The following is a 16,883-nucleotide window of genomic DNA, read 5'->3' as shown; positions in this document are numbered from 1 at the left end:
CCTCCAGTTAGATGCCAGGATGATGCTAGTTCTTCCAAGTTGATGTAAGGGGGATAGCCACGAAGGGTTTCTTGGGAGCTATCAGACCACCAACTCCCACACTGCTGACTGTAGCAGAAGATCCTTCTGGAATTAACTGCAGTCAGCTTAAAGAGAAATGCCTTCCATACTACTTCCAGTTGTTTGTCTGTGGTGTCCTATACATAGTGTCCATTCTCTAAATTTTTTTTTAATTGCTTTGCGGTATTTTTTTGTTTCCCTTCAAGGCAAGTACTATGTGGTATTGAGACTGGTATCTTGGTAGTGTGTAAGGGTTCATTGCAAGCATACTTTTGGACAGCAAGCTTGTTAGCACCTGGTGACCTGAGCAGTTGTGAGTATTGGTGAACACTTGAGCCTCCTTTCTGACAATTACAAATATAAAGTCAAGATACTTCTGGATTAGTCAAGTCAACTTTATTTTTGCTGATGATATTGAGAGAGCTCTTTGCCCTATGCCAATGGATCTTGATGATTTATTCCTTATAATATATTTTAGTATAGCTTTAGTAATCCTTCTTGTTAAGATCTTAGCCCTCAGATTTGCTGATGTAAATAAAAGCATATTTGGCTTCCTGAGTCAGGCAGGCCATCAGAAAATGTGTAGTGCAAATGTTTACAGACATTCAAGCAGGCCAACCTGAGCAGAGGTACAGGCTGTCTTTAGATCAGTCCCTGGCACTGTAAGAGGAGCAGGCCATTCAAACCTTTCCCCATTTGCTGTTTTCCTGCTCCTTTAACTAACATGGAAGTACTCTGCACATGAACAGTTGGAAAAGCCTCTTTTCAAGAGACTGCACTCCTTGCTGACAGCTCAGGGAAGCATTTAATGATGCCCTAAGCACTGCACAAAAGAGATGCTGATTGTAGGAGAAGCAGTGCAAGCTCTGTTTTCCCTGGCCATCTGGATATAGTGTCTTGTGCTGCTTTGAAGAGTAAAACTAATCCAGATTAAGGTGTTTGTTTGCAGTAATTAATGGCTTTCTGAAGGATGGTGAGCACTGGCAAATCCTGTTTGCTTTGCTGCATCAGAGAATTCATGTGCTTGGATACTTCCTGTTCATTTGCAGGGTGAATTTCCTTGCTTATGGGCTATTCAGCAAGATAGAGAAGAAGAATAAAAGCAAGCAAAACCAGCTTAAACTTCTACAGTATTGGGACTGAGGAGTGTGTCGTGGCCCAAGTAGCTGTAATGACTTGCTTACGCAGTCCTGGAACATTGCATATGTGCTGTGGCTAAGACAGAGATACCACCATCTACTGTACAAAGAGAACAGGCCTGCCCAGAGTCTAGGGCTTTTGGTTTGAGTAACTACAAATTTGTTTGTTTGCTTTTTATTTGATGGGAAAAGGATCGTCCTTTAGGTTAGAAAAAGGTTAGAAAAAGTCAGTAGTTTTGTGGAATACTACCATGGCCTGTGCACCCAAATCTATCTGCATATGCAGAGTTATTGTAACAGAAAGATCTTCAAGACTGAAACAAATGACATCATTATTTCTCCTTGTTTCTGAGATTATTATTTTAATATGGCAAAATAAGCAGTGGAGAGAATTTGTTAGTGAATGTGTAGAAGCAAAAGAGCTTCCTGTGTGACTTCCCAATGAAAAAATTTGTGGAATGCCAGGATCAGCCACCTTCTCTGCATAAGGACCTGGAAAAGGCATGGCTCACTCCTCTGCTGCGTGTCCGCCAGGGGGCTGAGTGCTCTCTTCTGCGAGAGATGCTGCTTTGCCTGTGCGAATTAGCATAGATGTTTAGTGACTGAAGAGGGTAGGTGCCAGATGTATACAATGGTGTTTTAAGGCATCCATTGGTTTTTTTTTTCCTCCTGTTTTCTAACTAATTTGAAGAATAAATCTGAGGCAGCATAAACCTAAAAGCAAACTGGAACTCGTAGGTTTGTGTGCTCATTGGAGATACTGCATTTAAAGCCACTTACATCATAGACTTCTGTGATACACTGTAGCATTTCACAGGGCTATGGCAGCATTGCAATGGGCAGATAGTGCTTTCACTTTAAACAAGGCAGGGCTTTAATTTAGGTTTTTGACTATAATAAGCTTGGTGAGAGAATTCAGATGCTTACACTTGAATTATATAAAAATATGTATATATAAACATGGAACCTCAAGACATCCATAGGCAAAAGAGCTAATGGAACCAAACAGCCTGTTGGGTACCTCTATCTGTGATATGGGGGAGAAGTGGCCTCTCCTATCCTATGTCTGTATTACTCCTGAATTTTTTTTTTTTGTGACTGGCATGGACAGGGCACAATCTGTCCTATATCTTTTAAAGTATTCTTAATGTATCACACTTCCAAACAGTGAATGCAGACATAATTTGGATACAGTGCCCATCTCTTGTCAGGTGCTGCTCTGTAGCTGCACTGAGACTACATCAGCTATGGAATAATAGGTTCAGCACCAGGAGCAGCTGAGGAATGGCAGCATGAGTTGTAGCTAACAAATGTATGCTGGGTGTCTGAGGAGCCTGAGCCATGCTGCTTTGGCTTTGCTGTTGTATTGTTTTATATTAGCTAGGGTGAAACTAGCAAATTAACTGCAGGCCTGTCTTCCAATTGTAGCAGGCCTGTCTTCCAATTGTAGCATGGCCATACCTGCAGTCTGTTGCCATGGGGACAAATGTCTCATTTAAAGACTTGCACAGAAAACTCCTGTACTTTGAGATGGCACTGTCTGTAAGCAAGCAATTATGCAGCTGTTCGTTGCTGTAGGATGCCATGGTTAATAGATTCTGAGTTCAATTTATTCTAAATAATTGGTTTTTCACTTGATAAATCTTCAGCCTGTTCCTTAGAAGGCAACTCATAATTGCACTGTTACTGTACCCTCAGCCATAATTTTCAGATACTATGGCCACCTTCAGTCAGATATGAAAGAGGGGCAGTGCTTTCAAACAAATTCCTGTTCTCAAAACTTTTGAGGAGTTGGCAGCCTAGCAGAGATGAGAGGCCAGAAATGGAGTCCCACCAAGGGAAGAAAGCAGAATACCCCATTATGTGTTACTTGAGCTAGCAAGCTGGCCCGCTTCTGTTCCTGCCCAAGAAAAGGGAAGGAGATGAGTCTGAGGGGCAGTGGCCACAATCTGTTGAATGGTGTGCTCTGCTAGTACTGCTTCTTGCATTAAATTGCCTACCTTTACTACTGGGAGACCTTGTGTTCCCCAGATAAAAAGAATGGAAGTTTGCCAGCTTCTTTGTTTCCCTGCAGAAACCAGATAGCACTTTTGCAGATGCGCACTCACTCTGTTTTGTGCTTTGCTTTTATGTAATTGCAAAACCAGATCAGCTTTGAGGGAAATGTATCTTAAAGATGAAGAATGTTATTTTGTAGCATGTGCCTGTATGAATAAAAAGCAGACTTGATTCTTTTTAACTGAGTTCTATGCGAATGTGGACTCAATTTAATATGCCCTAAATAGCAATCCTTCAGTGTGTGCTTGCCTAGCCTCAGCCACATTATCCTGCAGGCAATACTGACATCTAGTGCAACTCAAGTACTGCTGAGCAGCTTACTTCTGAAGCTTCTATAGAAACTTTAAGACTTCTTATGTTTGCTCGTTTCTGAAATCTTGCTGTAGGGAGTGGTGTGGCCTCAGGATTCTGATGTCTTGGGATGTGTGTTCCCTTCTTATCTGTGGGGGATTCCTTCCTGGGTGAGTGAATTAAGGTGATGGAGGACATGTTTCCACATCATATAATACAGATTTCCATCCTCCTAATATTTTCTGTGGATGGCGCTGCCTCATTTATTTTACTGCCATTCTTTAGGTGTTGGTACAATGCTTACACTTGGTTAGTGCTCAGTGAGCTATCATAGAGCAAGTCTTGGAGAGCTCAAGCAAACCACCAAAGCAGGGTGATGTTTCAATATGGCAACTATCTTGAAGATAAGCTACTGAATGGATTTCAGCATAGCTTTCAAATAAGTTTTGTATATTCATGTATCACACGATATTAGTTTTGTACATCTTGCATACTTGTGGCCTGATGAATTGCATTAAGTGTATAAGATAATGTTGAGTACTTCTCAGACAGGTAGTTATCATAACTATTTATTGTGGCAGACTAACATAATTCTATGCATTAATGTATTTCACCCAAGTTTAAAAGAGAACAAGCTAAAAAGTTCCCCTCTAAATTCTACTAAATCCTACCCCTCCCAGTCATAATCATCCAGTTTCTGGATGCAGCCTCAGACTAATGTAACCCGAGACTGGTTTCTGGTTGGAGCAGGTGTTGGTCTGAGAGACCTCTAGAGGTCACCTCTGAATTATTCTAAGGATGAGGATTTCAGCCTCTTGCCCACTCTTCTTTTTCTGAAATGAAAGATATACAGAAAGATCCTTTCTATGCTTCTTTTTCAATCCTACCCATCTGAATGGATGGTGCATGAGAAGCACTAGGTGTTTCCTAACTAAACAACTAGATAACCTCATCAGCTGTGCTGGAAGCAGTTGCACAGTGCTGCAGGCTATGGTGACTTGGAGTAGTGAGGGAACGGCAACAAGGAGCCTGGTACAATGATTCACTGAAACTTACCAGTTTGAGTGTTGCTTGGGTTGCTGTGTCTTTGAGTGGCATGCATTAGTTGTGGTGTCATAGAGCTCAGTTTAGGCTGGTCTGAAGTGCAGCCATGATATTTTGGTATTCAAGGTAAATGCACTAGTTTTATTCCCTTCCCAAATTTCTCAAAAGTCTTTTGCTCTTCTATCTTCTGAGCCTAACAGATCTGCACTCAGATCCACAGCTCTGTATCTCATGCAGCAACAGCAGCAGTACAAGGAGCAGCTGACTGTGATGCTCAGAGTGCATTTGTTTCTGTCTGATGGCCTCTTGGCAGGAAATGTGTTGAGAGGGATTACTTCATGTGATAGGCAATCTCTGGATGCCTCTGAGGAGCTGCACTCCTACTCTGCAGAGAGCTCCTTGAGTTGCTATCCTGTAACTGATAACTACAGTAATTTGTCCAATTGCCCAGAGAGGTGGTGGATCCCAATCCTTGGGGATATTCAGGGCCAGGCTAAATGGAGCTGAGTGACCTAATTTAGATATAAGTTTCCCTGTTCATTGCAGGGGCGTTGGACTAGATGACCTTTAGGAATACCTTCTAACTCAAATGTTCCTATGAAGTTGTTCTGAGCTAATTCTTGAGCTTGCAGTAACTTTGTTCACCAGTAGAGGTCTGTCTTGTCTAGAAGAAATTTGGAGATTTTTATCAGTTAAGATTTAATCAGCATTGGGAGAACCTGAGACACTCTTCAGACTTTGTATGTTTTTGTATCTTGTACGCCAATTTGAACATTTAGGATGATAGCAGCTGATGTTAAAGCGCTACATGCAATTCAATGAACCATGTTAGCCAGTTGTTGGGGAAATTCTGCCAGCCAGATGCAAAATGATGGTCTGGGTGGCTCAATTACCTGCTCTTCAGTCCCTACAGCAGAGAGCAATCAAAAGCCAGAGACCACAGCCAGATTTCTAGGAGTGTGGATGAATAATCAGTGGGAAAAACTACATATGAGATGTTGCAGTCTGTCCTTCTCTTGAAGCTTTTAAGTCAGACTGAGCATTCTCTAAAAAAATACGCTTTCTAGAAAATAGCAAAGCCCTATCTTTTGGGCTTTATTTAGGTGCAAGAGGATGAAAGCACATGGGTCACAGTAGGCAGGAATTGTTATAGTAAGTGATCATAGCTGTTTCTTTCAAGGTTTAAAAAATTTATGCAGTAGTTCTTATTTTTCAACCCGAAACAGTTCTAAGTATTCTTTGTATCTATTTTATCTTTTGAGTCTATGAGTGTAGCAACTCTGAGCAGTTTAAAAACTTTTTCAGGAAACCTCTAAAGACCATAAGGCTCCAAAGTGAGACTTCTGTTACCTGTGACTCATACCTTCTCCAGTACTGGCATCAATATCTATTAAAATATACAAAATCTCCCTTCTTTAACCCTTTGTCCATACTGTGGTGTATGAATATTTCATTTAAAGTGTGACACTGTATTGTATTGAGCTGGCACAGATTTATTTTTTGCTTTTGCTGAAGTTCAATGACCTCAGCCCAAACAAGTCAAAGCTATGACAGCTCCTTCTAATCATCTTGTAAGTTAATCATCCCACAGTTTGGCTAACTACACAGTGTGCAGATGGTTCTCCTGCTCTCTATCTGAACTTAAGATACTCTTGCTCTTGATCAATGTTGATTTCAAAATCCTGTTGTCAAATCCACTCCTAACTTTGCAAAATATATTTGGGGAGAGGAGGGATTGTCTTATTGAAGGCCCTAGTTCACAGATGGACTACTTTCTCCCATTAGCTCTGTAGCTGCAGTTATTTGGGTCCACTGTTCAAAAATTTTTGGAAGGTAAATGTGCAGAATTGTGGTTGGATGAACAGTTGTATTCCCCACTCCTGCTTGTCTTCTGCTTGTGCAATGCAATGGGAGGCACTGGGGACAGAAGGAAGGGAATGGACTGTGACAGCAGAGCTAAGCCATTGTGCTGGCTTTTCCTTTTTTGAAATCCTGTCTTAATTTCCTGACGTTTTGCCTTAGAAATATGTGGTTGAATGATTGAGATGAAATAGCTGTTGAATGTGCTCAGAGGAATGGAGAAAATTTTGTATGAAGAGATGGGGAAAAAAATTTTTTTCTTTTATGCGTTGATCAGTGAAGATCAACTAATTCAAGAAGCAATTTAAATCTCTTTAATTTTCTATACAGATATTTGAAGTGTGCATGAATTGCATGGTAACGTTGAATTACAGGTAGATTTGAATGGATGCTAATAAATGAGAACAGAAATAAGAATGACTTTTTTCCTGAAGGAAATATGTGAAACATTTTCAGCTGTAGGCTCTCTTGCTCTTCTCTGAAGTCTGTAGCTGACTCCCTGCATTAATTAACTGTTTCTAAATGCTCTATAGCTATGAGCAATGCATGGAGGTCATGGATAGAAGAAACTGCTACTGTAAATCTGGAAAAAATCTGCATTTGGATCATCTCTAATCTTAGAATAACTAGACTGCCCAAAAGGATGAACAAGAAGTAAATGCTTGTTAGAACATGCTAATATTCTAACTATATGCTGAGATGAAAGTCTGAATACAATAAGGCATTTGCTTCTGGCAATAGGCTTTTCTGGCTTATGGTGATAAGGAATTATCCACAGTGCGAATTCATCCTCACAGCGCTTATTGTAGCAAGGAAAGAATATGATACAGAAGCCAAACTATTCCCATGCCAGTTTAAGCACCCAGATAATTCATTTGGATCTATTCTGCCTATGGGGAAAGTCAGAATTTTAAAGAACTTGTTCAAAGTCTGTCTTTCTATTGCTGTTGAAAGTTTTAGAGTTTATAGCTAACAATAATTTGGTGATGTGGAATATTCTGGGTTTATCTTTGTGTTCTGTTTCACATGTGAAAGACATAAGGGAAAAAACAGCCCAAAATATAGCAAACCTCTGTAATTCTAGTTTGCAGCCAGGATTTAATGATCTGTTACTCCTTCTGCATATTTACAAGTCCATATTTTTTGTACTGATTTGCAATAAGAAAGGCTTACTGAAAAGCTTCTTAGGAGGCTTTCTTTTTTTCCTTATTTTTCTTGTACTGTACCTTCTGGACAATGACATTTTTGTCTTAACTTGAACCTTGAAAACACTGCTGTCAAGCATTGTCTGAGGTCAGAATCACTATGCCTATGCAAAGGTGGTTAACCTTCTATATTTTTTTGTTTGTTTGTTTGTTGTTGTTTTAGAAAAGGCAGAACTTTGGTTGAATCCTGTAAAACCTTGGCCACAAGATTCCTTAACCTTCTAGGCATAACATTTCAAGACATCAAACTGACTTCTCCTTTTTAAGAAGTTGTATTGCATGGAGCAGTGATAACTTCTCCACTGAGAATTTCTCTAACTGTAGTGTAGCCATACATCTTTACCTTTTTCTTACATTAATTACAAAATGAACTGTCTTAATGCTTTGATTGTAAAGGTTGTACAGTCACTTATTGATGGAGAACATCCTGAAGGTTAATTCTTGGAATGAGGGAAGCTAAGCAGGTTGCATGGAGGAGCAAGATTTGTCATTTCTTTCACTGCATCAAAAACACAGTCCTAAACATCAGACTCCTGGGCATCTGCCTGCATGCAGACAGTTTGGGGAGGTGTGAGGGGATGGGGGTTGGTTACCTGAGAGCTGTTTTTAAGGCTTCAGGAGTGTGCTGGGCAGTGATGCTCGCAGATTAGGGAAAGAGGGAGAACTCTCATGCCAGTTCCTGCAGTCAGCACTTCCTCCACAGATCACTGCGTGTCTAGAGTCAGTTATTTTGGGAAGGGAGAGGGGATTCTGTTGCTCAAGGTTAGTTCTTGATTTGCTACAGATTGTGTTGTACTGCCCAGAATGTAGGCTGTGTCCCATTTTCTGTTTCCTTGTTTCTCCCTCAAGGTGGCTCTGGAGTCAGTGTGTCAGGAGGAAGGGAAAGGAAAGAACGTGTCTTATGCTTCCATATCTTTTTGGGAAGTGGGAGGCAAAAAAAAGTTTCTGCAATGCAATCTTCCCCATCAAGTATAATCAGTCTGTGCTTTTCAGTGCCTATTTAAAAAACAAAACAAAACAAAAACCAGTAGCCTGAAAAGAGTTGTGGCTTCTCTCTTGCTCTAATCACTGGTAAGACAACATCAGCTCTTCTGCAGGGTAAGTCTTATCTTGAACAGACTCACACTAGCCATTTGCCTTGTAAATAAGAGATCTTTTTGCATAGTAGAATAAATTATTTAACTTATTTTTCAGTATGTTTCACCTCAAATTACTGGGGGGAGGAAATTATTATGAAAGCTCCAATTCTGTTGTTTTGAGCTTGCAGATCAGTAGCACTGTGAGCAAAGGTCTTAGGAACCTGATTGCACCATGTGTCCACAGCTGCTGTGCTACCCATTTCTAAGCACAAATATTGAAGGATTCAATCCAGTATCTATTGTTTATTTTGTAAGGGGTGAGCTAGCCAGGAAAAATTCTAGCTTCTAATAACCAATTCTTCTGGTGCACTGTGAATTTATGAATCAAAATAATGTTAGGTTAAAATGAATGACAGTCAGGTGCAAGGACTGATATGTTGTTAGAATCTTTTTTTTTTTTTTAAAAAAAAAAAAAAGCTAGCATACTTTTATTCAATTTGTTCTTTACTCACACTTGCTTTGTATCGCTGACTTAAGGAAGGATGTTTTGTCTTTTCAGTTTTGAGTTACAAAGGAGTGTAGAAAGGTAACTAAAAATAGGGACAGAAAATAGTATCTGCAAAACCCACCTACCTCTTTGCCATCAACCTTAGTGCAACCACAGTGCAGAGCAACACTAGGCTTACAGTAAAATCTGAGCTTTATTTGTACTTTAAATTCTGTAGGGGATGCAATATATTCCAACTCAATATGATGGTGGAATACTTCATGTCTTTTTCAGTCTTGGGTACACGGTTTATGGCTAGCTGGCTGCTTCTAGGGTGCAAATTGCCATCTCCCTGATGGGAGCTGGGATTAGATGAGAGCAGACCTGCCAAGAGCTGTGTAGTTCATCAACAAAGAAGTGCTTTATCAAAACATCTTTCTTACACTGTTTACATTAGAAAGAAGATGTAAGCTTTTGCTGATGAAAGAAGCAAATTTTTGTCTCTAAAAAATAAGTGTATTTTTAAAAATTAAACTGTATGTGAAGCTTCCATAGTGTAAAACAGCACACAGATTCAAAAGGGTGTGTAGCAGTGTCTGGACGTACAGATATCACGTGCATGGGGTTTGGAGAAGGTTTGCTTGCATGCTTATTTCACAGAATCACAGAATTGCAGGGGTTGGAAGGGACCTCCAGAGATCGAGTCCAACCCCCTATGTATTTAATTATACATTTGGTTGAAATGGTTGTGAGTAAACTGAGACTGTTAAGTTTGAGTGTCATGCTGAACAAAAAGCAATTATTAACCATAGAAATCATGGGAGAATTTGGGATATATTCAGACAAACCCAAAAAACTAAAAAGTAATGCTGGGGTCTGTCATGTAATGTTCCCCCCAAAGTACATCTTCTATAGATATGAGTGCAGACTTAAAAATATAGTTAAGTAGTTACAGTATGAAAAACTGCAACCTTAAACTTATCCTGTTTGATTTCAGCATGCTTCTAGGTAATAGTCAAGAAACTAAGAACTAATGTAAACCCTGAAGTTTTGTGTATGTTTGAAATTAAATGTGATATACTTATGGGTAATGCATAGCTAGCATTTTCACCATGTTGTGGCTTCTCAAGGTCTTCCCTGCCTTACACAGTGCATGTTGAGGCTTTTGTAAGAAGTATTTCTTGCTGTTTTATCAAAATTAGACCCAAAGTTATAGGGCGCTTAACACATCATAGAAACAGCCTCTGCCTTATTGCTCACATTCCCTCACTGCCAGCATGAGGACCATTTCTCATCAGAGGACCTGGATTCTTCTCCTTGGCCCAGCCTCTTGAAGGGGCTGCTCTTGGTGCTGTGTGCTCCTCAAAGTTCGTTTGTATGTTTGTCCAGCACTAGGCTGGCCACAGTATCTTCTAACTACTGCTCTCACCAGATCAATTGCTTATGTGGCCCTCTTGGTTTATCTCAGTGGTTACTCTGGATCTGCGTTTTTATCACCACTGCATTTCTCACGATCAATGCTGTTTCACAGCAAGCTATTCTGCACTTGTTGGCTACAAATGCTTACAGTGCTCTGTGATGTTGATGCTAAGGAAAACACGTTCTTGCTGGAGGGTCTTAGATTTTAGTGCTATTATGTGATAAGAGTTTTACCTGCAGAGTACCTCAGAAGGGATAGCTCTGGTCAGCGAAGTAGCTTATTCAGGCTAGATGGAAATAAAGTCATATTAAACTCTGATTCAACTAGCTGCTTCATTGTATGCTCAGTTCTTAAATGCAGGGAATATCCCACTCATAATTGAGAGCGGACTTTTTTTTTAGGTCAGGTTGTCCTACAGAATCCTGCATCATAGGATGCCACTGACCGTGGCAGTGCATCATTGTTGGTATGCTGCTGAGCCCACATCCTCCAAGCCTAGAGGCAAACTCCTCTGGCAGATTCCCAAAGGGGGAGGCAGTGATGCCCATGATCCCTGATTCCTGTGCTACTGAATCAAACACAGCATTTGTGCACTGTATAAAAACCTCTGCATCTATCTGTATACAACACCTTTGCATGTAGTATTTGTTCTCTTTGTACGGGTTTTCTAAAAACCATTCAGAAAAAGCAAGTCTCTGAGGGCTGCGAAGCCAACAAATGACAGGCTTCCCTGCTTCCCTGAGCTGGATGAGTCACAGCAGCTTGTACAACTGACAGGTGCATGGTAGCAAAGTGTGCGCAGCAAGCAGTACAAGGTAGGCTTCTCAGTCCTAAATGCTGAGCTCCTTTCTTCTCCAGCATAGGGTTTTAAAGGAGCAGCCAGGCACCGAGCTCCTGAACACCTCTTTCATTTTTCCTGTAAATCTTTGCCAATTCATAAGCATCTTTTCATAACTTGGCAGATTTTCCGGAGAAAGAGGCAGCACTCAAACCTTTCTCCCTGTGCTGCCACCACAGCCAGGCTCCTGCTGGAGCTAGGTATCTGCATGCAGCTCCTGAGTCGAGTCAAAGATTGGATCCAGTCTAGCTCTTGCCTTTAATCTGCTGCTGGGCAGGGCTGGTGCCTGGTGACGCGGTGAGCTAAGCTGGCTGCAGCGAGTTAATAGAGAAGCAGGAAGGTATCAAAGCCCTGCAGAATGGCTCAAGGTCTTGGAGTATCTGACCTGCACCACACTCCTGAATGCTGAAATAAGATGATAAAGCTGCCTCACAAGAAATTACAGAAGTTTTTCCTTAGAAAGGTAAAATGCTTTTTTTTTTTTTTTTTTGGCTTGCTGCTTTGCCTTTCAAAATTAGATTGATTGACAAAGTTTGACAGTTGCCTTGTTTTTGTGTGCTCAACCTTGTGCTTCCCTTCCCCTGATCTACCTGAAGCTGTTTTCTTGGCTTGTGGTTTGCGATAGGATGGAAATAATTGGAACCACACTTGTACAGCATGCTACACAGGCTAGTTTGATTGCATGTTACAGGTTGTGCTACCTTGCCCTGCTGTGCTGCCTTGTTACCTTGTTTTTTTGACACCCTATGTTTTGAATCTGTCATGTTGAATTTTAGTGCTCCAAGTTTCATTTGCAGTGCAAGAAAAATGCTGCTCATGGAATGATAGCTATTTTGGGGGGATGGGGGTAAGGAATTGAAAGCAGGTATCTGTATATTTTTTACGCTTGCGTGTTTTTTAGTATTTTCAAATATACTCCTGTAACTCAATAAGCACACTATGCTTTCAAACAGTACTATGCTCAAAACTACTTGGGCTGTAGTTTGAAACCATTTCTAGATCGTACTTTAGTTGGCACTATACCCAGCTGGATATTCAGTGCTGTAGTGACTACCAGTTTGAAATAGCATTTCCTAAATATCAGAATTATCTCTGGTTGCTGTTAGTGCTTATATGTAGCCATATCTTGTAGTTAGGAAAATGCATATACTTGTGTTCCTTCCAGCCCTTACTTCTCTTCACTTAGTCTGCGCAGTTTGCATTCCACATAAATCTTCTAACAGCCTGTTTATGCAGTAGGGTTATCTCAGTTTTAGTATGGGGGGGGTGAGGTCTCAATTATAGTGAACTGGGTTCTACACTTTCACCACAAAATACAATTTCAAATATATGGGATTTCTTTCTGATATGTTTTCTCCATAAAATGTTCAATATTTGGCTGTGTTCTAACTAAAAACAATGTTAACAGAGTACAAACAAAGACAGTGATCACATTTTTGTGGTAGTTAGGATCTGTCACATCATTCTCTGATTTTGGCACTTAGAAGGATGCAGATAATTAGCTGTACTACTTATTTTGGAGTTAACCCTAGATTGACTAATCAGACCACAGATATTATTGAAAGTTCTGTTTTCTCCCTCTGATTTACTTGGGCTATAGGCACTAATCTCAAATAATTAGAGGATTAATTAGGTGAAATCCCAATCAACATTAAGTGATGGTTGGGAAGGTTAATGGATATTTGCCTTTTTCCCACCTATGATCCTGTTGGGTTTTCGTTTGTCTTTTTAACATGTTTTCAAGCTTGTGTCCTTTGTTAGATATGTAGTTCAGTTGATGATTGCTTCCTTTACTCGCATAGCAACTGTCCCAGCAATATCTATTTGGGGAAAGTTTAGAAAATGACCTGTATCTCTTTTCTTGTTTTTGTGATTGCAACTGTACAACAGTCTACTTGAGTCCTTGCCTACCTGATAATGGTTCAGAAGTCTATGTGCAGTTAAGTAGCTAAAAGAAAGTGCTTGTAAATTTGCACAAAAAAAGAAAGCCCTAAATTTACAATTTCCTTAGAACGCATAAATAAGCCTTAGAATGCTCCTGTGTCCTCTTGGCAAAAGTATCTACTGAGCAATGACAGCAAATTGATTACAACAGAGTCAAGCTTTTAATGGCTATGTGTGAAAAGTTTTACAATGTAAAACAGTTTGCCCTGAGGAGTATGCCTCCACTAGAAGTTAACGTGGTGTGTTCCAAGCTCACAATATTATTCAGTGGATCTGTATCAAGCATGTTAAGTTTATAAGGTGTCAGAGATTTAGTTGAATTTATCTGCAAGCTCACTCACTTCTGAAATGTAGGTTTTCTGGTTTCTTCTTTATTTAATGTATAAGAGTCTTAGCCCAGATTATTTCTACCTGCACAAATCCAACATTGTCTGCAGCATCTGAGAATGTAACCAACAGGAATTCTGAAGGCAATTCTGTTGGACGTCAGATGCACTGTCTGCTTCTTTTGTTTACTTCTTTGTTCTGAATAATTGCGGCTTTGATTGCAAGCACAATTTGGATGGCACCAGAACATTTAATAATCTCACTGACTCAATAGGAAAATAAAAAGTGAGGGGAAATAGCATTCTAGCAGGAAAATAGATTTTTATTAAGAATGGGTAATCTAGAATTTTGCTGCTTTACAGCAAAATGTAATCTCTGCTAACGAGAGAAGCACTTCAGCAAAACAAATAATGACTTCAGGTGATGCCCTTTTTTATAGTGATCTGGGGTTATAAGATCATGTTTATATATAGTCAAATGCATGTTTGTACCATTTAAGAAAAGTTTTATTTACTCTTTTTCGGTGTTGTGAAAAATTAATTAGTAACGACTGCTGCATTAACAGGATATTACCCTGTTATAGTTTGTGTGAAATCTCTGCCTTTTTTCCATCACTGCCAGCAAAAGTTTCTGTCGTGAGGGAACACGACTGAGTCACTGATAGAAAGTGAAAAGAATGAATGAAAGAAAGTGAAAGAGAAAAGAATGAAAGGCTGAGTAGCTCCAAAGGAATCTGAGAGAGAACAGATCTTTTAGACTTTTCTCTGCCTTCACATATATGTGTGTCATACCTATGGGCAAGGTATTTATAATCTTTATGATGTTCTTGGTGTTAATCTTAATGTAAAGCAATGCATTTCACGTGTCTAATAGTTTTCTTCATTATATGCTGTATCTTGTAAGGCAGTCTTGTTACTCTGGATCTGGGCAGCTCCTTACTCTATGAATTGCAGCTGGCTATTTGCAGGGTTCTGATATAGGCAAGATAAGAAAATGATTTGGTATGTACAGCAGTCTGCATGTGTAGGAATCACCTGCTTTGTCTATGCCAAGAGTTGGCCCCGATTCTGCATCATCTTCCAGTTGTCAATTAGTAACAGAACAACTGATCTTTCAAAAGTGTCAGCTGTATCTCTATATAGAAGCAATGTTAAGGTTGAATATTATAAAGCACTTTTGCATTTAAATTGCTTGATTTGTTAAAAAGAAATGAATACTATGAATTAATCTTTCAGGATCGTATTCTATTCCACCTCTATTCAAGAGTAGTTGGTGTCAGAGTTGCAAAGGGGTGTTTTAGTTGAGGGAACTGGAGAGAAGGGCTTGTTTCTGAATTAAGCAAAGTATATACTTCTCACCTTGCTGCCTAAAATAGCTGAACCAGTCAAGCTTGTGAGTTTGCAAAAGAATAGAGGCCAGGGTAGGCTTCTGATGTAGACTTCAGTCTAAATAGACTTGATTTGGTAGAAACAGGAGCAACTGAAGCATAATTCTGTGATGGGGATGCATCAGCAAATTCCACAGAAGGTGGTGCTTGTGGGGCTGGTATGGGAACCGCCATACTGAAGTAGAACAAAATGGACCTGTAGGGGGACATATGCCCTTCTTGATTCCTTATTTTTCCAACTTGAGTGTATTTTGAGCAATGCTGTGCCAAATTCCGCAGGCACAAATGAGACTTAAACACTACCACTATGTTGGCGCTTGCACTACAGTCATTGGGATGGGTACTGTTATGCAAGGGTTGTGTAACTGGATTGCACGCATCTTGCAAATGAAGACTAAGCCCTACTGACAACTCATTATATATGATTAATTTGAGCCAATGCAGCCTGGGTGGAGTTCTTGGTGTTTTATTTCCCATGCATGGTATGGCAATCATTTCACAGTTAAGGAACAAATAGGGGGCCAAGCACTTAGTTATGCCTTTATTTGAAGGGGCAAAAAATAGGCTCCTTTTTTAACCATCAAGGTGCTCTTACTGAGAGATTTGGATTGAATAGCAGCAGTTATGTGGAATGGATTTGTATGTAATTTATTTATTAGTAATGTGAAACTCCTTGAATTTCTCATGAATTAAGGAGGTTAAATAACAGCTGTACTTTCATGGGTCAAAAGGCTCAGTGGAGCTGAGTCATGGTTTTATATTGGCAGGCTTCCTTCTTTCCATATTTTCTAAACAAATGAAAAACAACCTTCTTTGATGTACCTCTTGTCCTTATAGTCCTTATATAAAATTGCTTATATGAATCCTAACTCTGTCTTGATGCTTCAATAAGCTGTTAATAAAGTGTAGGATATATCCTCGCTAGCTCTATAAGACAGAGTAAAGGCATTTCCCCTGTCCATGACCCATCATCACCATATCAGAGCACTGGAGGAGATGCTGGGGAGATGTGTGCTATGCTGTACGTGGTTGTGTTAAACAGTCCTGTTTTTTTGCTCTGACTGGGGATAAAGGACCTCTTGATCTGTTTCTGGAGACTAATGCATGTGCTGTGGCAGATGACTGGGCACCGGTGGCTCCTACCCTAGTAAAACTGGGAAGGTGATGGAGTGGGGCCTGAATGAGGAGCGCTGTTCACGGCTCCAAGGTGAGAAGCCACACTGGCAGAGTAAAGAAAAAAAGGAGGTTCTTGACGCACCTTTTAAATTGATGCCTGTGGAACTAGGCTAATGATGGCAAGTAATTGGTGTCTTATAATTTATTACATCATCTAAAGGATTGGTAGGTAAAGAGGAAGATGTGAGACACTACTGTAAGATGAAACAAAAGAAAGCCAACAGTTGTGTATGGATGTGTTCCCATGTTTATACACACTAGCCTTTGACTGGTACAAATGTGTGTTAAAATGACATGAGCTGTACTCCCCAGATTCTTCCCTAATGGGAGTGATGCTCTCTGACACACAGGAGGGCACAAGGTGGATGAAGGCACTGCTGTGATGACAGTGCTGGGCAAGGCCTGGTACAGCTGCAGAGGAAGTGCATGGCTTTAGTGCTATGGGAAGTTCTACAGAGCTGCTCAAGTCTTGGTGCTGCACTGATGATGCTCCAAATATACAGGCAAAGATTACGATACAGGTTTCTCTCCTCCCTTCTTTATTAATGCACCGCTTGGCTCTGCAGAG

The 16,883-nt window shown here is 40.2% G+C and overlaps 1 protein-coding gene and 1 long non-coding RNA gene across 2 annotated transcripts in view; both read left to right on the top strand.

The window, feature by feature from the left end:
• Positions 1-16,883, top strand: part of RPS6KA2 (ribosomal protein S6 kinase A2) — a 269,674-nt gene that overhangs the window by 22,868 nt on the left and 229,923 nt on the right. The gene's annotated exons all lie outside the window — the stretch shown is intronic.
• Positions 9,353-11,272, top strand: LOC128088603 (uncharacterized). Its single transcript, XR_008210307.1, has 2 exons — positions 9,353-9,689; positions 11,045-11,272. It is a non-coding gene; the product is annotated as an uncharacterized LOC128088603 (long non-coding RNA).

The sequence above is a fragment of the Tympanuchus pallidicinctus genome, unplaced genomic scaffold (assembly GCF_026119805.1).
Source record: "Tympanuchus pallidicinctus isolate F22 unplaced genomic scaffold, pur_lepc_1.0 scaffold1, whole genome shotgun sequence".
NCBI lineage: Eukaryota > Metazoa > Chordata > Aves > Galliformes > Phasianidae > Tympanuchus > Tympanuchus pallidicinctus.
Note: the sequence above shows the minus strand (reverse complement) of the source record. Positions and strands in the feature narration are given on the sequence as shown.